The sequence below is a fragment of the Microtus oregoni genome, unplaced genomic scaffold, assembly GCF_018167655.1.
Source record: "Microtus oregoni isolate MIOR12 unplaced genomic scaffold, Mior012 000044F_ref0000062, whole genome shotgun sequence".
Classification (NCBI taxonomy): Eukaryota; Metazoa; Chordata; class Mammalia; order Rodentia; family Cricetidae; genus Microtus; species Microtus oregoni.
The window spans coordinates 16,188,840-16,211,414 of NW_024543218.1; the positions used below are offsets into that span (position 1 = coordinate 16,188,840).

Consider the following 22,575-nt stretch of genomic DNA (forward strand, 5'->3'; position numbering starts at 1 on the left):
GCTGATTTTTTCTCAAAAGGAAATATATTCCTTTCTCAGTCACTTGCAAGTTCTCCCGTGTGGGGGACAATTATTCCTGTGTTATTTTTCTTGTTCTCCCAATCAGCTTTCAGACTGGGAAAGAGGATTGTCTTCAACGTCGTGTGCATTGAAGAGTTGGTACGCTCATCGTGGAGAGGCAGATACGAAAACAATACAAAGGACAGAATCTAAGAACTTGACTTGTTATTTCAAAGGCAAAGGGAGAGGTTACCATCACTAAGCCATTATACTGAATGACTATATACCCCATTTGTAAGATACCTGTCTCTTGATTGCTATCCTTGCTGGTCGCTGGACTAATTCACCCAATCAGATAGTTAAAACACTTTAATATTTGTTAGAAACAAAAGTGATAAGAAAATACTAGGGTGAGGTTCAAAGTCAGTCTTACAGAAGAAAAGACTACATTAAGTTATCCCCTGAGCTACCCTTATTGGTTTTGTACTTAGTTATTTAAAAAATGATCTCCTGGATACCTTCACACTACAGCTCAGAGGCTTCTGGGTGGTGACTTGGGATGCCTACAAGAAATACAGTCACTACCAGAAATGTTATTCTCAATATTTCTTAACCTCATTCATTGCTATTGTAATATAAGTTCAGTCAGTGCCCACTTCTATTTTCACATACCTGCTCATTGTTTTCTGGGGACCTCATGTTCCCTTTACAGTTGAAGGTTTTTGTACTAATCTAAAAGTTACTTGATGCTCTCTTAGTTAGATGCTAACAAACACTGATGTTGTCGACTCCAATTCTGAAAAAAAAAAATGTTTTTTTTTTTTTTTTTTTTTTTTTATACAAGATAAAAGCCAAAGACCTTCAAATGCTGTTTTTGCTGTTTTTCTGGGGGGAAAACCTACAAATGACATTGACTTTAACCTTACAGGAAGGAAAAGATGTTTTCTGGAAGACTGAAAGCTAACTGCTTCCTCTATTCCTTTAAACAAACACACATTTTAACTTGTGAATTCTGAATGCATTTCAGTGTTTGTATGAAAGATAAAATTCTGTGAGTTTGAAGTTTCCTCAAAAGAGCAGCATCAGATAAACCTTGATTAATAGAGAGACCTTGCAATCTTTACTGGCGATTTTACGCATTTGTATATTGTGGGCATTGTTAGCATAAATGTCATATCACTTACGTGAGAGACCAGATGCTTCCTTAGAAAAAGCTGCGGATTCTTACGTGCTTCCTTTCCTCCTCTCCTGGTTCATATCAACCAATGTCTTCTCTGAGGAACATTATAGCATTGAAATCTTGAGCTGGTGTTGTGGGACTTCCTTGTCTCTGGGTAAGGAAGGAAACTCTAAGTGTGGAAAAGGGGAAAAAAAAATCAAGGACAGTGTATGGCTATGCCAGATGAGGCTAAGAAAAAAACAGAAAAAACTCTTGAACGTAAGCACAATCTAAGAACATGGGAAAATGTTTCAGTTTCAATTGAAAGTATTAATACAATTTATTTTAATATTCAAATAAAAACTAACAGTTATCTTTAAACTACTAGTAATTATATCTAAGGTTTAATATCATTGTATAGTTAACATTTCCATCATATGCCACTGAAAGGAAAAACAATCACTAAAAACAATATTAGCCTATGTTATTTTTTTATTTCTTTTCTTTTTTTTATTTTTTTTTCCATTTTTTTATTGAGAAAAGGAGAAAAAAAAAACAAGTTTCCACCTCCTCCCAGCCTCCCATTTCCCTCCCCCTCCTCCCACCCTTCTCCCCCTCCTCCCACCCTTCTCCCCCTCCCCCCACTCCTCTCCCCCTCCCTCTCCAGTCCAAAGAGCAGTCAGGGTTCCCTGCCCTGTGGTAAGTCCTAGGTCCTCCCCTCTCCGTCCATTCCTAGGAAGGTGAACATCCAACCTGGCTAGGCTCCCATAAAGCCAGAACATGTAGTAGGATCAAAACCCCGTGCCATTGTCCTTGGCTTCTCATCAGCCCTCATTGTTCGCCATGCTCAGAGAGTCCAGTTTTATCCCATGCTTTTTCAGTCACAGTCCAGCTCGCCTTGGTGAGCTCCCAGTAGATCAGCTCCACTGTCTCTGTGGGTGGGTGCACCCCTCGTGGTCCCGACTTCTTTGCTCATGTTCTCCCTCCTTCTGCTCCTCATTGGGACCTTGGGAGCTCAGTCCAGTGCTCCAGTGTGGGTCTCTGTCTCTATCTCCATCCATCACCAGATGAAGGTTCTATGATGATATGCAAGATATTCGTCAGTATTGCTATAGGATAGGGTCATTTCAGGTTCCCAATCCTCAGCTGCCCAAGGAACTAACTGGGGACCTTGGCTTGGGCATCTGGGAGCCACTCTAGGTTCAAGTCTCTTGCCAACTCTAAGGTGGCTCCCTTAACTAAGAATTGTGCTTCCGTGCTCCCCTATCCAACCTTCCTTTATCCCAATCCTCCTTTTTCCCCAAGTTCCCCCCATTCTCCACTTCTCCCTTTTCTCTCCCCATCTCCCCTTACCCCCCCCCCCCCCAAGATCTCAATTTTCTCCCCGGCCATTTTGTCTACTTCCCATAGCCAAGAGGATAACTATATGTTTTTCCTTTGGTTCACCTTCTTACTTAGCTTCTTTGGGATCACCAATTGTAGACTCCGTGACCCTTGTTTATGGCTAGAAACCAATTATGAGTGAGTACATTCCATATTCATCTTTTTGGGTCTGGGTTACCTCACTCAGGATAGTGTTTTCTATTTCCATCCATTTGCATGCAAAATTTGAGAAGTCATTGTTTTTTTACCGCAGCGTAGTACTCTAATGTGTATATATTCCACACTTTCTTCATCCATTTTGAGACTATAATATAGCTTTTCTCTCTTTTCTTTCCTCACTCCAAACCTTCCCATATACCACTCCTTACTGCCTTTCAAACTCATGGCCTCCTTTTAAAAATTGTTGCCACATGCAAGTGCATATGTATATATATATATATATATATATATATATATATATATATATATATATCTGAATACAATTTGTTCTGTCAGTATTATGTTGCTTGCATATCTGTTTCCAGGGCTGTCCATTTGTTATTGGATAACCAATTAGTGTGCTTCTCCATTGAGAAGACTCAGCACTCCTTAGTTGCCTAGTATTCTTTTTTGGGGTGGCGGGTCATTTTTTGTTTATTTTTTCCTTTTGCATGTAAGCTTAATCTGCGCACTTAAAGAGAACCTAGTGCCGTTCAAAGACTTTCAAGATTTAATGTCATGCTAAAATTCCAGGTATTTTTAATTTATCATTTTCCTGATACATTTTATAAATGCCAACCCTACAGTTTAGAGGAAATGGCATGACTATCCTTACAAATCTCGTAAGGGGACTAACACTTAGTGCAGAAGTCTTGCCCTCTTGAGAATCTTTGTTCCAGGCAAAAATGTTTGTCTAAAAAGCTGTTTCTGTTTTTCAAATCTTTTACATGTTTAATTGAATCTCAGCTACAGCATTATTTAATTTCCTAATATATACTGTTGATCCTGAGATTTATTTCATATTTCACTTAAAACTCCTCATAAGTCATCCATACATTTTTGTTTATAAAAATGAAATGACATCAATGTTAGTTTTGTAAGTACCATATTTCCAAAGAAGAAAATAATTGCATAGCAACGCTTTAAAAAGTAAATGAAACAGTTTAGGGATTTTTTATAAAAATATCTGGAAAAATTATGATCTTTTCCAAGTATATGGAATGCAAATAAATTCTTCACATACCTTCATAATTCAATCATCTCATTGGAAACAGTTTTAGTAAGTGATGAGTTGATTGAAGAAGACTATATGACTCATTTTAATCTCCAAATTGTAAACATGGGCTCAATATTTTGGGTATAATTTACTGACCAATACGATTTACTTTTCCAAATTCTGCAACTTGATTGAATATTAACTACTCAGTAAATTCTGCTGGCTGATATCCAGAGACTAAAAAGGTGTTATGAAATGAAGCTGAACTCTCTAGTCTAGGTAAACGACTATGGTAGAGCTAGAAGATACTATGTGAGAACTATTCAGAGCCAGGAGGAGACACAGAGATGGGAGGCGCACATATTAGAAGTGAGAGAACATTTTAGTTTCTTACTCTTTTATACAAAAGAGAGAGTTCAGAGACCAGTGGATAGAGACTGATTCTAATCATATATATATATATATATATATATATTAATTTATCAATTTATTTTTTATTTTAAATACCAACCCTAGCTTCCTCCTCCTCTTCTCCCGCCCCTCTCCCATCCCACTCTCCATTCACTCCTAAGAGGTGGTAAAGCCTCCCTTGCGGACTCAACAAAGTTTGGTTTACCAAGTAGAGGCTGGACCAAGCCCCTCCACCCCCTGTATCAAGGCTGAGCAAGGTATCCCACCATAGGGAATAGGCTTCCAAAAGCCAGTATGTGCACCCGGAATAAGTCCTGGTCCCATTTCTAGGGGTTCCACCAAGAGATCAAGTCACTGTCACACACATTCAGAGGACCATGCAGAATCCCCAGCTGGCAATCCGGAGTTCCTGAGCTCCAACTAGCTCTGGTCAGCTGTCTCTGTGGTTTTCCCAATCAAGATCCTGACACCCCCTACAACTTGTTCATATGATTCCTCCTCTCTCTCTTCAATTGAACTCTAGGAGTTCAGCCCAGTGCTTGGCTGTGGATCACTGCATCTGCTTCTATCAGTTACTGGATGTAGGTTCTATGATGACTATTAGGGTAGTCACTAATGTGTTTACAGTCAAAGGTCAGTTCAGGCACCCTCTCCACTAGTGCTAGGTGTCTTATCAGTGGTCATCCTTGTGGATTCCTGGGAATTCCCCAGCACCGGGTTTCTCCCTAACATCATAATGCTCCCTCAAAGATAGTTCTTTTATTGCTCTCCCTCTCTGTCCCTCCCCCTACTTGGCCAACTTGATTTCTCATGTTCCTATACCCAATCTCCTTCATAACAACCGCACTTCCAGTTTATCCAGGAGATCTTAACTATTTCCCCTTCCTTGGGCCCTCCATTTGTATCCCTCTAGGGGTCATTCTTTTTAACCTAGCTTCTTTGGCGTTGTGTACAATAGTCTGGTTATCCTTTGCTTTACATCTAATATCCAATTATGAGTGAGTATATACCATGTTTTTCTTTCTGGGTCTGGGAACATCACTCGGGGTGTTTTTTTCTAGTTCCATCCATTTGCCTGTACATTGCAAGATGTCATTGCTTTTTACCGCTGAGCAATATTCCATTGTGGTTCTGATGTGTTCTTGTATTTTGTTTGCCAGAATTTTATTAAGTCCTTTTGCATCAATATTCATAAGTGAGATGGGTCTCTAATTCTCCTTCTTAGTAATGTCTTTCTGTGGTTTGGGTATCAGGGTAATTGTAGCCTTATAAAAAGAGTTTGGCAATGTTTTTTCTGTTTCTATCATATGGAACAATTTGAGGAATATTGATATTAGTTTTTATAGTTCTTCTTGAAAATCTTGTAGAATTCTGAGTTAAAACCATCTGGTCCTGGGCTTTTTTTGGTTGGGAGACTTTTGACTGTTTTTATTTCTTTAGCAGTTATAGGCCTGTTTAGTTAGCTTATCTGGTCTTGTTTTATTTTAGGTAAGAAATATTTATCCAGAAAGTTGTTCATTTTCTTTAACTTTTCCATTTTTTTGGAGTATGGGTTTTCAAAGTATGACCTGATGATTCTCTGTATTTCCTCCATGTCTGTTATTATGTCCCCCTTTTCATTTCTGATTTTGTCAATTTTAATATTCTCTCTCTGCCTTTTGCTTAGTTTGGATAAATGGTGTAGGAAGTTCATCCGTCCTTGTGTTGCTTTCATTGGTTAATGAATAAAGAAGCTGCCTTTTGATTGGGAAGAACTTAGGTAGGTGAAGAAATCAGAACTGAATGCTGGGAGGAAGAAAGGCAGAGAGAGAGATACTCCATGGAGCTACCAGAGACAGACATGCTGAATCTTTTCCAGTAAATCACTGCCACGTGGTGATTGATATACAGATGAATATAAATGGGTTAAATCAAGATGTGAGGGTTAGCCAATAAGAGGCTAGAGATAATGGACCAAGCATTTATTTAATTAATACAAATTTTGTGTGGTTATTTCAGGACTAAGCTTTAAAAAATCAGTGAGGAGTTTATTTTCCATGCGAACTTCTGAATTAAAGGCAGTGGAAGAAGTCTGCATTGTGTGCCACAGTCGTGGAGGAGGACCTACACCTATCAAAACCCCCAAACACTCATCTTTTATTTTATATATATTTTAATGTTTTACATCACAGAGGGTGCTACAAATTTATATAACACAGACAGGTTGAGGCTAGTTTCTTAGTAGCCATGTTGGTCTTTGCAGTTTGGTACTTGTATGGAACATACCACAGGCATGTCACCTGCAACAACTTCCATAGCTTTCCTCACAGGCAAAGACTGAAGGACAAACTGGTCTTCACAATTTCATCACTTCACAAATAGTTTGAACCTACTTTCTGTCATACAGAAATTACATCCTCTTTATGTTAAAATAACCATACTATCTATATAAAATATCAAATATTAAATAGTCTACCAAGTTATTTCATGCCAGGTTCAAAGAAACCCACTCTAGTAATCTAAGTAATTCAAATAAATGCATATCTCTAAATAAATTTCCCTAATACATCTTAACTAGACTCAGTCTACTATTCTAGATGTTGGGGCTATGATTTTTTTTTTTGCATTCTCCCTTCTTCTAATATCAGCTTTACATAAACTGTTACTTATTTACCACAAAATTGATATTAATTAGTTATTTAGGAAAGTAAGTTGGAAAAGATTAAAGTTGTGTAAAGATAAGTGATATTCTTAACAGCTTATTCTCAAAAGACAATGGAAATTTAATCCAGTCATTTAATAACCAAGGAAGAGAATCCTCATAAAACTCAGCACTAATTTCAACGTGTTTCTTTCTCATGAAGGGTTTTCCAGGTAGTATGCCATTCCATTACTAACATCATTTATATGATGACACCATGTAACAAATAAAATTACCTCTAAACGTTTTAAAATTAAAATGTTGACGGACTCATATTAGTGTTAAATCTGGAACCTAAGGTTCCTTTTGTGATGAGAAACAAACCCTCTCCAAATGGGCTGCAACTCTGTGACTCTTAATGTTGTGCCCCACAATAAGTCTTAAAGGCCACCCACTGGCGCTCAATAGGAATCAGAATAAAATGGTGGTACATTCTATCACAATCAAATGACAGATGTTTATGTCACTTATGTATAATAGCTCTAGATTTTGAGGAATTTATATGCAGTCTTTTTTATGTATGCATTAATTTCTCTGTGGAAACATTTAAATGAACAATCAAATCAGTCTATCCCCCATCAAACTGAGGCCAGGGCTTAGTGTATGTGTACAATATTGTCTTTATTCCATAGTTAATCTGCATTAATTCTAGGATTTCATCTGTAACTCTGGAATTTTGTCAGTTAGTATCATCTTTGATAGGTCAAATTCTATTTACAACTTAGTGGGAAACTGAGATTTACTTAGGAATTTTAAAAATTACTAATTAATATCTTTGCTTTTCATACAAAATTTTAGACAGATATTTTTTTTTCAGTTAAGAATATTTACAATCATTATGGCTATAGGATAGGATCATTTCAGGTTCCCTATCCTCAGCTGCCCCAGGAACTAACTGGGGACCTCGCCTTGGGCACCTGGAAGCCCCTCTAGGTCCAAGTCTCTTCCCAACCCTAAGATGGCTCCCTTAATTAAGATATGTGCTTCCCTGCAATCCTATCCAACCTTCCTTTATTCCAATCATCCCGTTGCCCCAAGTTCTCCCCATCCTACCCTTCTCACTTTTCTCTCCCCATCTCCCCTTACCCCCCTCCCACCCCACCCTTAAGATCCCGATTTTTTGCCTGGCAATCTTGTCTACTTCCCATAACCAGGAGGATAGCTAAATGTTTTTCTTTGGGTTCACCTTCTTATTTAGCTTTTTTAGGATATCAAATAATAGACTCACTGACCTTTATTTATGGCTAGAAACCAATTATGAGTGAGTACACCCCATGTTCATCTTTTTGGGTCTGGGTTACCTCACTCAAGATAGTATTTTCTATTTCCATCCATTTGCATGCAAATTTTGCATATCACCATAGAACCTTCATCTGGCAATGGATGGAGATAGAGACAGAGACCCACACTGGAGCACTGGACTGAGCTCCCAAGGTCCCAATGAGGAGCAGAAGGAGGGAGAACATGAGCAAAGAAGTCAGGACCACGAGGGGTGCACCCACCCACGGAGACAGTGTAGCTGATCTATTGGGAGCTCACCAAGGCCAGCTGGACTGTGACTGAAAAAGCAGGGGATAAAACCGGACTCTCTGAGCATGGCGAACAATGAAGGCTGATGAGAAGCCAAGGACAATGGCACTGGGTTTTGATCCTAATACATGTTCTGGCTTTATGGGAGCCTAGCCAGGTTGGATGTTCACCTTCCTAGACCAGGATGGAGAGGGGAGGACTTTGGACTTTCCACAGGGCAGGGAACCCTGACTGCTCTTCAGACTTGAGAGGGAGGCGGAGAGGAGTGGGGGAGGGGGAGAGGAGTGGGGGGACGGGGAGAGGAGTGGGGGGAGGGGGGAGGAGTGGGAGGCTGGGAGGAGACAGAAATTTTTTTTTCTCAATAAAAAAAAGAATATTTACAATCTGATAAACTGAAGATCATTTGACTATGTATCTAGTTCTAGCATGCATTTAGTGTGTAAACTCTTCCCAGCTCTACAAAATGTTTACCAGAAAAACAATCTTCAATAACAATCTATTTATAAATAATAAGTGTCTGAGATGGTAAAAAAATTAAAGCTATAAAAAGGGGAATTTCCACATTTTAGGAGTGAAATTTTAAAACATTGAATAAAGATCATCAAATATTTTAAAACGCTAAATGTATCAAAGTCAGCATATTTGTGTCTAGTAGACAGTGCTTCACAGGGCATGAGCGTCAACATGATCATGCTGTAAACAGGTATTCGGTTTCTCACCCACATGGAAAGGATCCAGGATCCTCCAGTATTACTGACCATGGGTGTGCCTCTCTTACTTAAGGTCGAGGCTTCCTGTTGTACAGACAGTGGTGACAAAGACCATCTGTCAGGTAGGAAGTAGAAATTGTTCCTCAGGGACATTCCTTGGATGCTATGCTTTACACTTCACCTACTTCCCACTGGCTGCAATTTGCACAGCTTCCTGTGTCTGCAGAAGAAACTACTAGATACATTCTTTTTTCAAGGTAGCTCTCTACCCCTTTAACACTGAAAGATAATTTACTATGTTAAACTCTGGGTTGAAGGCCAGTCAGAATTTCTTTGACAGTATCAAGCCAAGTTCATTACCATTCTTCATGAACAGTTTCAGTTCTTGCCACCACTACTTACATCTTACTATTTTCTATTCACTAGTAGTCAAATTAATCTACTCTCTAGAAAAGAGATCATGCAATCAAATAGGACTGGACAGAGAATGCTGGCTTCTACTTGCAAGGTTTTCTAGCAGACAAATATTTCCTAATGCCTTCATTATATACAATTTCTCTCTTTTTTAGTAATAGCACAAATAATGTTATTTGAGTTGGGTTTATAAGCATTACACAAATGAGCACAGTTCTCAGTAGTTTGGTACTTTAACTATTGGCTTTACCCACATGATTCATAACAAGTCTGTTGTCATATCTTGATATGTGTTCTTTTCCATGTCCTCTTCACAGGGTTTACATTGTTAACACTGTTGGGCCATTCTTCCAGCCTTCACAATAGACTTCAACACTTCCCCTTTTCTATTCCTGAAGAAAAGTCACCCTTACATGCAATAGTTTCCTTCCAAATAGACACTTGGTTATCATAGATATGTCACATATAGAATAAGTCAGAGATATCTCACATGAAATAAGATAGAGAATGTGTCATTTGACACAAGGAAAGATCTTTCTGGCCCCTTCAGCCATCCTTATATTTTAACTCATGTTCAAATGATCTGGATGCCAGAATCACCAGCTCATCTTGATATCTCAGTTCTACTAAATGCCTTCATTCTTATAAATGCCCTCTTCCTAGGATAAAATCAATTTAACTGTATAACCCACATTTTCTGCCACCTAAGTTCAAATTTTGACAAATATGTCAAAATGTCAAAAATAATTCAACATAAGGAGTTGAAAATATGTTCACTGTAACTATTGATTTGTTAATGTTGAAATATAGTTTGTTCCTCAAGTTTAAATAATTCTCTACTCTAGAATGTTTATCATATTTTGCTGCTTTGCTCACATGATAAAAACTGTGTAGCACATATGTTTTCTTCACATATATGCTTCTATAGTAACTAGTTTTATATATATAATTATATATACATATACATATAGTGCATATACATTTATATGTAAGTATAAGTATATGCATGCACACAAATATGCATATAAAATATATGTATATAAAATATGTGTGTAAATATGTGTGTGTATAAATATACATGCATATATATATATATTGCTAATTTCAACTTATGAGTTGGTAAGAACCATGTATGTGTAGTTAACATTCACTAATCTACAAACAATCCCTAACAAAGGCCTTGCATCAGATGCACTAAAAACTTTCCTATTTAGTTGAGTTTCAAAGAGAGACTTACTTAGCACTTACCGTCTACACTTGGACCTTATGCTATGAAGAACTAATTAAGGCCAAATGACTAACAACTGACAGTAAAATGCCGTAGGGAGTATCTTCCAACTTCAGCAACTAGTGAAATATTCAGAAGAGAAAGGGCGATATTTCAGTGATTTATTCCCTAGGGAATTGATGGCATTTTGGCAGTTCATGTAATTTCTACCAGATTGAAATCCGAATCTGTGGGAAACCAACAAGCCTTTATGTCTAAACTCTATAGACACCAGAACATGTGTTTAATAAATGCATCTAATGGCAAGCTGAGTCTTTAGTAAACTGAAGATTATAAAATTGGTGAAATTAATACAATTAAAAGTCTTTATTGAATGCATAAAGAGTTATGAATGAAGAGTTATGAATACATGTAGAAATTAACAATTAGATAAGCCATGGTTCTTGTTTGTTTATTTTCTTATTCTTCTGCTAGTATTAAATATTGAACCCAGAGCCTCAGGCATGCCAAGCAAGTGCTCAATCGCTGAATTATATCTCCTTTGATAAATAATAAAGGGTATAAAATATGTTTGTTTCATAAATAAAAATTATTACCATATAATGAATAGCAGGAGCTTGAATTGTAGATTTTTTTAGGACGAACAAAGTTTCTAAACTAATTCTCTAAAATTTGAATTTAAAAATTATTGTTGTCATCTTGAACAATTAACTTTGACTGCATCACTTGCCCTCAAGTTTGCGAGACTATGTCAGCTCCACATCAGTGTCTGCCAAAGAAAGGCAAACAGACATTTGCTCTATGACCTGTTTTCATTGGTGGTTCTCTTTTATATTATGGATAAAATATGTGTACAGAAAGATGATTTAATACATGATTATGCTCGCAATGGTTATTTTAGAATAAGCAATTGGCCCAGTGGTGGTGGTACACACCTTTAATCCTAGCACTTGGGAGGCAGAGTCAGGCGGATCTCTGAGTTCGAGGCCAGCCTGGTCTACAAGAGCTAGATCCAGGACAGACTCAAAAGCTACAGAGAAACCCTGTCTAGAAAACAAAACAAAACAAAACAAACAAACAAAAAAACAGAATAGACAACTGAGGAAAATCAGTGTAACTAGCTCCTATTTTCTTAGAATTTGGGTCTCTGAAGGAGAAATCCCTATCGATTCATTATTCATGAAGAAATCATATCAGAAAAAGTTGTCTCTGGGCCAGGAGCAGGGGGATTTTTGATGAGGGAACAGGAAGAGGTACTGAACGTCCATCTATGCACTTGATTGAAAGACAGGAAGTAGCAGAGTGACCTTTCCTCCTAATCTGGATCCCAGCAGTTCCTTGGTCCTTGGCAGTTCATTAAAGAGGCACAAAGGCCTCTTGTCTTGGTCCATAAGAACATAGTAGCAAATACGACAATGGATACTCAAGTGAAGTTTTCACAAGAATTTCTCATTACTTTTGGATTTTGTCTGCACATAACTGATTGCCTGGTTTCACTTTTCTAGAGTTCATCTAGATGAAGAGATGGAATCAGTGCCTGGTTTTAAGGGGAAAAGTGCTCCTGAAGCCCCAGCTGTGGTTCCTGACACTCATTTCAGACAGCTCGCCACCTGGAGCTCCAAGACCAAGAACACCGGTACCTTTGCAGACACCCACACTTTTGCAGCATACTTATAGACAGACAATGAAGCAAAATAACATATAATAAGTGGAATGAGCTTTGTTTCTAGTTTCCGTGGAATGGCAGGCCTGACTCCCACAATAACTACCCATCATTGGGAATGAACGCCGAAACAAAACACACTGGTGTTTCATTTCTCTATGTAAGTTGCCATAGTGGATTTAAAAGCTTATCTAATTCTTCTAGGAAGATTTGATGTTTCCCGGTTGTCCTTCATTGTTCTTACTGAAATTAAGAAAGCAGGCTTCCTTACCCACTCTGAGGAGTTGATGTGGTGGTAGGGTAGGTGGAAAGGTGGGGCGGGAGGAGGGGAGCAAGGAGGAACTGTGATAGCTATGTAAAATGAGAAAAGATTGTATTATAAAATTCTTAATAAAAAAAGAAAGGAGGCTTCATGACATGCCTACTATCTGTGAGGAAGCTATAGGGAAAAGCTATCTAATTTCCTGAGAAACGATTGGAAGGCTTAAGTGTGTATGGGTGTATATGTTTGTATGTGTACGTGATTATCTTGTCTTGTCATTTTTTTAAACTGCAATAACCTTTTCTTCTTATCTAGAGTTGTAAGATGGAACTGAATGAAGGTGGAGAAGAGAAGCACAAAAGCAAGGAGCCTACAATAGAAACAGTACTGGAAAAGAGGAACAGCATCCAGTGATCATGGAGTTAGCTGTGTACAGCATGATTCCAGCAGGCCCTTTTCCTGTAAGCAGTTCTGGCAGAACGGAGCACATGTGCTGAGCTGCGCACCTCCCTCATATGTATACTGTGTGTACCAGGAGACAGTGAGAGAAGGAGAACACAAGATGGTTTTGTGCTTCCAGCATGGAAACCATTAACTTGGTTTTTCTTTGTAAGACTAAGCAAGTTATTTAAACTCATGGAATTTAATGGTCTCCGCACTTAAGAACTGGCCACCTTACAAGATAATTTTGTTAAGTGAAGTATTAACATAATGTAGTAATCTCATCTTAAACATAACTTTCTTGTTATATTTAATAATATTGAATCCACTCATTAATTAGTATGTGATCAGCACTTATATTTTCAAAATGCTTTTATTCACCAACTCTTTATTTCAAAACATCAAAAAAACCAAGGAGGTAAAAACATGAGATATCTCTGTTGAAGTTTATAATGTACAAAGACTTAATGTATTTTGCTTGTATGAATAAAACCTATGAAAATTATATGTACAAAATTACCCAAATGATGTACATATGAGTAAAAATGTGTCTTAAATTTGTGTCTCATTTGCTAAATTTCCTTTAAAATGAATTTAGTGATTGATAAAAATGTTCGGATGGAAAAGAAACACCTCAACATATAATTAAAGAGTTATTATTACATGAGACCATTTTTTATTTAGGGGTTAATATAAATTTGAGGGGGGAGGGGAAGGAGAAAGAGAGAAGAGAATTTATGAATATATGAGATTATTACTCTTCTATGTAGAGAGTAGAGTCCTTGAAACAATCGCTTTCTCCTGCTAATTACCCCTCTAAGTTTAATAAGGAAAACTTCTGATTTTAGTCACCAAATGTAGATCCATCAAATACGAGTAGAATATGGGCTAAATATCAGTCTAAACAATGATGTGTCATAAGCAATCTGAATAGAGATTGTCGTTATTATTTAGTGATGTTAGGTCTTCTTAATGAGCATAAAAACAAGGCCTGAGGATAGCTATATGTTTTTCTTTGGGTTCACCTTCTTATTTAGCTTCTTTAGGATATCAAATTATAGACTCACTGACCTTTATTTATAGCTAGAACCCAATTATGAGTGAGTACATCCCATGTTCATCTTTTTGGGTCTGGGTTACCTCACTCAGGATGGTGTTTTCTATTTCCATCCATTTGCATGCAAAATTCAAGAAGTCATTGTTTTTTACCGCTAAGTAGTACTCTAATGTGTAGATATTCCACACTTTCTTCATCCATTCTTCCATTGAAGGACATCTAGGTTGTTTACAGGTTCTGGCTATTACAAATAATACTGCTATGAACATAGTTGAACAAATACCCTTGTCATATGATCGGGCATCTCTTGGGTATATTCCTAAGAGTGGCATTGCTGGGTCCAGGGGTAGGTTGATCTCGAATTTCCTGAGAAACCGCTACACTGCTTTCCAAAGTGGTTGCACAAACTTGTGCATTCCCACCAGCAATGGATGAGTGTACCCCTTCCTCCCAAAGAAAAACATAGCTATCCTCCTGGTTATGGGAAGTAGACAAGATTGCTGGGCAAAAAATTGGGATCTTGGGGGGTGGGGTGGGAGAGGGGTAAGGGGAGATGGGGAGAGAAAAGTGAGAAGGGTAGGATGGGGAGAACTTGGGGCAACGGGATGATTGGGATAAAGGAAGGTTGGATAGGGGAGCACGGAAGCACAATTCTTAGTTAAGGGAGCCACCTTAGGGTTGGCAAGAGACTTGGACCTAGAGGGGCTCCCAGGTGCCCAGGGCGATGTCCCCAGTTAGCTCCTGGGGCAGCTGAGGATAGGGAACCTGAAATGACCCTATCCTATAGCCATACTGATGAATATCTTGCATATCACCATAGAACCTTCATCTGGCGATGGATGGAGATAGAGACAGAGACCCACACTGGAGCACCGGACTGAGCTCCCAAAGTCCCAATGAGGAGCAGAAGGAGGGAGACCATGAGCAAAGAAGCCAGGACCACAAGGGGTGCACACACCCACGGAGACAGTGTGGCTGATCTATTGGGACCTCACCAAGGCCAGCTGGACTGTGACTGAAAAAGCATGGGATAAAACCGTACTCTCTGAATATGGCAGACAATGAGGGCTGCTGAGAAGCCAAGGACAATGGCACTGGGTTTTGATCCTACTTCATGTTCTGGCTTTGTGGGAGCCTAGCCAGTTTGGATGTTCACCTTCCTAGACCAGGATGGAGGGGGGAGGACTTTGGACTTTCCACAGGGCAGGGAACCCTGACTGCTCTTCAGACTGGAGAGGGAGGGGGAGAGGAGTGGGGGGAGGGAGAGAGGAGTTGGAGGAGGGGGAGGGAAATGGGAGGCTGGGAGGAGGCATAAATTTTTTCTTTTCAAAAAAAAATAAATAAATAAAAATTTTTAAAAATGAAAAATACACAGAGAAGCTGGAAAAAAAACCAAAAAACAAAAAAACAAGGCCTGAAATTCCTCAACGCTGTTTCCAGTAGAGCTGCGTTGGGTTGCAGTTTGCACCTGGAACAGGGGAAAGCTTAGCAAGAGTAGTTGGTTATGTATGATTAGGTTCAGCACTCCTCTAATTGCATCATCAAATATTGTTCAAAATTACTTCTAAAATTCAAATTCTAGGTTTTGATAGTAGCCTTGTAATCTGTAAGTTCCATATCTCTTTCCCAGAAAAATGTTTTCCTTCTGAATTCTATTTTAGTTAAAATATCAACTACCAGTTCTTTGTCATGAGCTACTGCATCCCTAAATTGACTTGTGAGTCCTGCAAATAGTCCGAAATAAGGGTTTGGCCTTTGGTTCAATCTCAGAATCTGTTACCTTCTGCCTGGTAGAAATCATTTGGGAGTCAACCTGATTCTTTGCTGTAAAGGCGGCCATCTGGAACCTGGTTATCACTGGGGAAATGGAGGAGGATGTCACTCCCAATGCACAATGGGAACAGAGTGTTTATTTCCTCTCATGCTGATTAAATTTTAAAGGGAAAGGTTAAACGGCAGACACCACAAACACAACATTCGGCCCACAAGCGACTACACGTTCTGCGGACTTGACAGCGCTGTGCGAAACAGCAGTTTCCAGGACCTCCACCAGCAGGAACTGAAACGATCTAAAATTAGATGGCAAAGGGGAAAGTCTCTGGGGGATGTTCAGAAATGTTCTTTTGTTTGTTTTCTTTTATGTCATTAAGTATATGTTGTAAATCATAGGTCAGAGGTTCTGGGATGCTTCCAAAAGCCAACTCCCCTCATTACAGAATAGGAATTTCGGGAGAATAATAGGGAGCTGAAAGGAATACACGGCAGGGAGGAGGACTAACAGTCGTAAACTAGTATTAATTGATCAGGAAACAGCCAGCTGAAGGGAAATCAAGCTCTCTGGTAATGATAGGGTCGCAACAGTGACAAACACGACAGTGGAGAAGTCACTGGACACATTCAGAGCAAACATTGATTTGAGGGTCAAAGCATTAAAATAGGAAGGAAAAGTGAAGAGAGGAAGGGTAGGGTTCCTCTCCATTTAGTTTGATGCTGATTGTCAGTTTGCTGTATATTGCTTTTATTAAGTTCCTTGTATCCCTGATCTCTCCAAGACCTTTATCGTGAAGGTGTGTTGGATTTTGTCGAAGGCTTTTTCAGGATCTACTGAGATGATTTTCTTCTTTAAGTTTGCTCTTCTGGTGAATTACATTGACAGATTTTCATGTGTAGAAACAACCCTGTATGTCTGGGTTAAAGCCTACTTTATCATGGTGGATAAATTTTTGATGTGTTCTTGGATTTGGTTTGTTAATATTTTATTGAATATTTTGCATCAATGTGTATGAGGGAGATTGGTCTGTAATTCTATTTCTGAGTTGAACCTTTGTGATTTTGGTATTATGGTAACATTAGCTTCATAAAAAGGTTTGTCAAGGTTCCTTTTGTTTCTATTTTATAAAAACAATTTAAGGAGTATTGGCATCAGTTCTTTGAAGTTCTGGTAGAATTCTGCACTGAAACCATTTGGCGCTGGGCTTTTTTTTTTTGGTGGGAAGACTTTTGATGACTGCTTATATTTCCTTAGGGATTATTGGTCTCTTAATTGTTTGTCTGGTCTTGATTTAATTTTGGTATATGGTATTTACCCAGAAAAATTGTCTATTTCTTCTACATTTTCCAATTCTGTGGAGTACAGGTTTTTGAAGGATGACCTAATGATTCTCTGGATTCCCTTGGTGTCTGTTGTTATGTTGTTATGTCCCCCTTTTCACTTCTGATTGTGTTCATTTGGATATTCTTTTTCTACCTTTTGGTTAATTTGGATAAGGGTTTGTCTATCTTGTTGATTTTCTTGAAGAACCAGCTCTTTGTTTCACTGATTCTTTTTATTGTTTCCTTTGTTTCAATTTTATTGATTTCAGCCCTCAATTTAATTATTTCATGTCATCTACTCTTCTTGGATGAGTTTGTTTCTTTTTGCTCTAGAACTTTCAGGTGTGCTATTAAGTCAATAGTGTGAGATTTCTCCACTTTCTTTATGTAGGCACTTATTGCTATGAACTTTCCTCTTAGTAGTGCTTTCATAGTGTCCCATAGATTTGGGTATGTTGTGCCCTCCTTTTAATGGAGTTCTAGGAAGTCTTTAATTTCTTTCTATTTCTTCTTTGACCCAGGGGTGATTCAGCTGAGCATCATTGAATTTCCATGAGTTTGAAGGCTTTCTGCAATTAGGTTTGTTGTTGAATTCTAATTTTAAGCCATAGTGATCCAATAGGACACAGGGCCTTATTCCAATTTTTTGTATCTATTGCAGTTTGCAATTTTAAAGATGGCATCATGCAGTGCAGAAGTGTTTGGATAAAATGTTTTATAAAGGTTGGTTAAGTCCATTTGAGTCATAACATGGATTACTACTCAGTGGTAAAAAAAACAAAACAAAACAAAAACAATGGCATCTTGAAATTTGTAGGCAAATGGATGGAACTAGAAGAGAACATCCTGAGTGAGGTAACCCAGACCCAGATAGACAAACACAGTACGCACTCACTCATAAGTGGATAATAAAGCAAAGGATAACCAGCCTATAGTCCAAAGCCCCAGAGAAGCTAGAGAACAATGATAATCCTCAGATAGACATACTGGGTATGGGAAAATAGACAAGATACCTTGAGTAAATTGGGAATATGGGGGTGGGTAGGGAGGGGAGAAGGAGGACATGGGGGAACGGGATGGTGGAGATTGGGGAAGGACAGAGAGGGAGAGCAAGGAAAGAGAGAGCTATTATGGGATTAGGGAGAAACCTAGCAATAGGAACATTTTCCAGGAATCCACGGGCATGACTCCAGCTAAGACCCTATACAATAGTGGAGAGGGAACCTGAATGGGCCTTCCCCTGTAATCAGATTGATAACTACCTTAATTGTCACCATAGAATCATCCAGGAAATGGTGGAAGTAGATGCAAGGATCTACAGATAAGCCCTGGGCCAAGCTCACAGAGTCTAGTCACAGAGAGGGAGAAGCGATGTTATGAGCAAAGGGGTCAAGACTATGATGGAGAAACCCACAAAAACAGCTGACTTGAGTTAGTGGGGGCTCACTGACTCTAGACTGACATCTGGGGATCCTGCATACAACCAAACTAGACCCTCTGAATGTAGATGACAATTGGGTGGCTTGGGCAGTCCATAGGGCCACTTGTAGTGGAACCGAGATTTATCTCTTGTGTGTGAACTGGCTTTTTGGAGTCCCTTCCCAATGGAGGGATACTTTGCTCATCCTAGATACAGGGAGGAGGGCCTTGGACCTGGCTCAGTGTGATGTGACAGATTTTGTAGACTCCCCATGGGAAGCCTTATCCTTTCTGAGTAGTGGATGAGGGGTGTGGTGGGAGAAAGTAGGAGAGTAGGAGAAAGGAGGGGAGGGAGTGGGAACTCGGATTGATATGTAAAATAAAAAAAAATATTTTAAAGTAAATAAATAATTATGAAAAAGGAAGGGAGAGAGGAGGAGGGTGAGAGACAGAAAGGAGACTGACATTAAGAGTCTCATCCAGTCCCTCTCTATGTATAGAATCCCTATACCCTATACACCAAACGAATGCAAACTAAGCTGCCACCACATCAAGAAGCTGTTCCTAAAGCTGTTATCCAGCTGAAGGAAATCACCCTGTGCTGTACCTCCTCATGGGATACACACTTATGCCTCAGCTGAAGGACAGCTAAACGGGTACGTGTCATTCACTTCCATAAACAAGAAAGAACATCTAGTACTTTTCACAAGTGTATGGAATACGTTATGCAATAGAGCATCCTAGAGTCTCATACATTTTGCTTCAAATGACAGGATTTTCTTGCACATGTGTAGTATAGGTCATCGCGGACAGACAGTCCGCATTCTTTACTCCTTCCTCTCTGATAACCCATGCAGATCCCAGGATTTGTCTACTGTAAAAAATTCTGCAGTCAACATGAGTGCGCAGGCATCTCTTATGCAAACACACTGATTTTATTTCTTTTAGATTGTAATCACAGAGTTTGACACTGCAGTAGTTTGCTTCTCGCTTTCTTGGGAATTCTCATACTATCTTCCATTGTGGCTCTAGAGGCTACAAATCCTAACAGTGTTTAAAAGAGCCAATTTATTGCCACAGCCTTGTCAGTATATACATATGTGTCTATCTATGTGTATATATAAATGCGTGCACGCACACAGACACACACACACACACATATACACACAATATATATAGTGCATTTTGCTAACAGTCATTCTAACTTAGATGACAGGATATCTCACCAAGTTTTGGTATGTATTTTCCAATGGCTGAAGTCATTGTACATTTTCCTACTTTTATTAACCACTTAAAATTCTTTGTTTTAGAAGCATTTGTTTAGATCATTTTTCAATTTTTATTTAGAGTGTTTGTTTCTGTAGGTGAGCTTATTGAGTTATTTTCATAATCTAGATATAAATCATTTGACCCATGACACATTTGTCAATGCTTTCTCCAGGTCTAGAGCATCTCTCTTCAGTCTATGATTTGCTTGGCTGTGCACAAGTTTCTTAGATTGTTGTAATTACATTTGTTTTTTTTTTTTAGCACATTGCTTTCTGTGCTATTGTGCTCTTTCCCAATAATCAGTAACTATACCTATATCCCCAATATTTTTCCTGTTTCTTCTATCAGTTTCAAGTGTTAATAAAATACTTGACCCAGTTTGAGTTGAGTTTTGTAAAAAGTAAGATGCAAGGGTCAAATTTCAACCTTCACCGTATCAATAAGTTGTCCTCTCTGCATCATGTAAAAGAAGCTCTTCATACTGCAACATATGCTTTGACACCGTTGTCAAGAATAAATTATCTGTAGGCTCTAGTTTTACTTCCCAGCTCTTTCTTTTGTTCCATTGTGCTGTAAGTCTGTTATTAGGGCTGTACCATATTTTTCAATGACAATAGCTCTGCCATGTGTCTTGAAATCAGGAATTATGATGCACCCAAATTACTTCTTTTCCTTCATATTTATATGGAGTCATTGTCTCAGATGACAATTTTAGAATTACTTTTTTTCTAGTTTTTGAAGAATTTCCTTAACATTTCAGCAGAAATTGAATTGAATTTCTAAGTAATGTTGGAAAGTACGGACATTTCAACATTATTAATTATTTCAACTTAGAGTCATGAAAAATTTATTTGTGGGAGGGTGAATGTGTGCATACACGTGTGTGTTGTTTGGTTGGGAACTATAGTGGATGGAATTTACTTTTGATTTACCTCTCAGCAAGATTGCTACTCATGTACAAAAGTGTTGCTAAATTTTGCATGTTGGTTTGTATTCTCATATTTACAGAATTTGTTTAATAATTTCTAGCAATCAAGTGAAATTTTCAGGGTTTTACTATACACAGAATCACATCATCTGAATAAGCAATATTTTCCTTCTAATTTATATGTGTTTCCATTTTTCTCAGAATGAAGATGACTTTTGACACTAGATCCTTGCCCCTCTGGGAAAATTATTAATTGACTTGATGGGAAAATGCCTATCTGTTCAGATACTTCTTGGTTTCTCCATGCATATTTTTGAATGCCGTTGATCAGAATTTCCATGGGATGAGAAGGATAAGCTTTTCTGACCCACAGCTATGACGGTAGGTCATAGGATTTAATCATATCATGATGCCGTTAGTTGCTCCTTTTGTCCACAAACGTGAATGTTTTCCATTAAAAGAATATGAAAGTCAAAGTCTTAATCCCGTTTCTAAAGTTGAATTAAGTCATAAGGAATTAATCCAATCTACCATTACACTAAGTGAGCTTGTATTTCAGTTTCTGGCCATAGATAGACACTACAACTTTTTTTTTTTCATCTGCTCCCCAAACCTTATCAGAAACTGCTATCTGTTATAATTGAGCTAGAAAATAATGTCATTGCTAATGGGCCTATTTCTAGTTAATGTTGTAGTTCTTTAATTTTTAATTCACTGATTCAGTGCTTTACCCTCAGCTGCTATCTCACACTCCTTATATTAATACCGAAGTCTTTTCAAGTGGAAAAGGGAAACAAGAATTAGTCAGTGTACTTAACTAGAATTCAGGCAGGAGTATTAGTATACAAAGTACCTTTTCCTGCGTGCACTAGAATTTGTTGGGGTAAGGTTGCAGATTCACTTCTACTCCAAATTTTGCTAGGTAGGGTACATGCACAACCAACACCCCTCAAACACTTTAAAGGTTTCAAATATAACTAAAGTCCCTGACTTTGGAATTATGTCTATTCTTAGGTCTTGTAGCTGCAGCCCTGGAAATACCTCTTCAAATTCACCAATGGACCGTGAGAGGGAAAACACATGGGGAAGATGTAGAAACTAGTCCTCACGCCTTTATTTTTCTGTCTCTACTCCAAATTCTTTGAAAGCGCATATCATTGTTTTCTATCATATATTCCCAGTGATGTGGATATCTTTACGTTCATTGAGAGACAGAGTGAGTTGTATGGTATGTTCCTAGTCTGAAGAAATGATAGCTGGCTCAAGAAATGTATGCAATATTGTCTGAGCAGATTATCCTACAGTAGTCTGACGTTCATAGTGTGGACTGGCCTACAGCTGGCATCTCAAATATTTCTCTCAAGACCTATTTGTTTCCCCAGGATTGCCAGCCTCAGACTCATATGCCCAGCTGCGGCGGACTGAAAAAAAATGCCCCCCCCCCAAAGGAAGTGGCACTATTAGGAAGGATGGACATATTGGAGGAAATGTGTCTCTGTGGGACTGGTCTTTGAGGTCTCTTTTGCGCAAGCTTCCCTCAGTGTTACTACCAGTCAGCTTTCCACAGGACTCTGAGCTCCAGTACCATGTCTGCCTACACACTGTCATGCTCATGGTCCCTTTCATGATCATAAAGGACTGAAACTCTGAAATTGCAAGCATTCTACCCTCAAATAAATGTCTCCTTTACAAGAGTTGCTGCATTCATGATGTCTCTTCATAGCAATAGTAAA

At 38.5% G+C, this 22,575-nt stretch overlaps 1 long non-coding RNA gene across 2 annotated transcripts in view; it reads left to right on the top strand.

Moving 5' to 3' along the window:
- LOC121434614 overlaps nucleotides 1-15,013 on the top strand; it is a 38,301-nt gene extending 23,288 nt beyond the window's left edge. The window contains exons 2-4 of one of the 2 annotated variants that reach the window (XR_005972488.1): nucleotides 12,216-12,533; nucleotides 12,951-13,096; nucleotides 14,954-15,013. This is a non-coding gene — a long non-coding RNA (uncharacterized LOC121434614). Of the gene's footprint in view, nucleotides 1-12,215; nucleotides 12,534-12,950; nucleotides 13,555-14,953 lie in introns of those variants that run through there. The other variant, XR_005972487.1, reaches the window with a different exon arrangement.
- The last annotated feature ends 7,562 nt before the right edge of the window (nucleotides 15,014-22,575 follow it).